Below are 2,233 nucleotides of genomic sequence, written 5' to 3' on the forward strand. Positions count from 1 at the left end.
TCTGCCTGCAATGCAGGAGACCCCAGTTTGATTCCTGGGTTGGGAAGATCCCCTGGAGAAGGGAATGGCTACCCACTCCAGCATTCTGGCCTGGAGAATTCCATGGACTGTAATTCCATGGGGTTGCAAAGAGTTGGACATGACTGAGTGACTTCCACTTCACTGATCATTTCTAAAAATGAATCAAATTATCACTAAGATCTCCATGTTCTCAAAAATTCTACCAAACTGTTACTTCATGACTGTGAACTTCTGATCCCTATCTTTTGGTGACAGTCACACTTTTTATTCATATGTGTGTTAATAAAATTTTCATATCTCCAGTAGGGATACTTAAGCCCATGAGAGACAATGCAGTCTTCAGTTTAGCCTTTTACTTTTCTATGCACTCATCAGTTCATCTGAGGTGACTCTTTATATGGCTCAATTACTTTACTGTGTCATGAATCAATTGCACAGCACTATCCTCATTCACCTCTTCTCTCCCACATCCACATTATGAAACCACTCTTTATGCTTACTGAATTTGGAGGGGTGCAGAATCCTCTTCCTGGTGCTTTCTCAGAGGCTCAGTACTGCTCTGGTGTACTATATGTAAGCAGATGATTTTCTCAGCATTCTAGCTCAGTAAAATCCAAGTATAAGTTCTGTGCCTGAATTTTGGGAAAGGCATGAAGCTCCCTGAGCCCCATTTCTACAAATGCATGGGGAAATTCTACATGTATTATAAAACACTGTAAACATACATGTGTTGAATTTATTTTGCTTGGTCAGCTTCCAGTTATAGAGATGGATAAGTTTCCCTCTCTGGAATTTTTAAAGCATTGATAGTTGAGTTTATAGCTGCTCAGATCCTCACACTTGAATGAACTCTAATTATAATGCATTTATTTTTCCTTTCAAAAACCAGGGGAGAAAAATTTCATGTGTTTGTAAACAAAAGTTCCAGAACTTTTCAGAGATACCTGAAGCAAAGTGCTTGTCTGTTTCCCTTTAAGAGGGCTTCTGACTTCACACATTGTCCGTGCTCAGTTCTGGTTTGTTTTATTCAACATTTATAAGAGGAAGGCATAGTCTGGGTCAGCTGTGCATGACTTTGACGGCTTTAAGTGTTCCTTCTTGACAGAACTGCTTGAGGTTGCATTTTCATGTCCCTCTGCTGCTGCTGCCGCTAAGTCACTTCAATCGTGTCCGACTCCGTGCGACCCCATAGACGGCAGCCCACCGAGCTCCTCTGTCCACAGGATTCCCCAGGCAAGAATACTGGAGTGGGTTGCCATTTCCTTTTCCAATGCATGCATGCTAAGTTGCTTCAGTCGTGTCCGACTCTATGCGACCCTATGGACAGCAGCCCATCAAGCTCCTCTGTCCACAGGATTCTCCAGGCAAGAATACTGGAGTGGGTTGCCATTTCCTTCTCCATCACGTCCCTCAACTATAGCTTTATTTCACCTTCTGTGCTTCAGACACTGAGTTAGCACTGGGAACTCAAAAATAAAGTAACAGAAAGCCCTATGTCCATGGAATTTGTTGAGGCAGGTAATAGACACAATAAATTAGAATAGAATATTTGTTCTATGATGATAAGTACTATGGACAAAAAAAATTAAGCAGGAAAGGGGATAAGGGAGATGGGAAAGAGCTGTTATTTTCTATTTTAAAAACACAGTGAGGGAAACCTTCAGTAAAAGATGACGTTTTAAAACCAACCTTAAGGAAGAGAGGAATATGAGCATGTGGCTACCTTGGAGGAAAACCACTGCAAGCCTTTTTCTATGATAAGAAAGCAGTGGACCGATTATGACCATATTACATTTTAACATAATCTTCTGGATACTGTGTTGAGGATACTTTGAAAGGAAGTAACAGGGAAGCAGGAAGACAAGCTAGGATGTTACAACAACAGTTCAGGTGGTAAATGATAACAGCAAACATCAAGGTAGAAGCAGCAGAGGTGGTGAGAAGTGATGACAAGCTGGCTATATTTAATAATAAGACAAAAATTTGCCAATGTTTGTGAGATTTGACAGAAGGAGAAATGTCAAGATGAACTCATGTGGCTACTAACTGAGTCAGGAAGTAGCACAGGCTCAATTTTAATATCTGTGCTGTGTCTCATCACATGAAATGCCATCCTCCACCCAATGAAAACCTTATCTCTAAAAATTTAGGTTGATTCCAAATCTGTTACTACAAGTAATATTTCAATAAAAACTCAGTGCCAAGAATTATG

This window comes from Bison bison, unplaced genomic scaffold (assembly GCF_000754665.1).
Source record: "Bison bison bison isolate TAMUID 2011002044 unplaced genomic scaffold, Bison_UMD1.0 scf7180017864238, whole genome shotgun sequence".
NCBI classification, from domain to species: domain Eukaryota; kingdom Metazoa; phylum Chordata; class Mammalia; order Artiodactyla; family Bovidae; genus Bison; species Bison bison.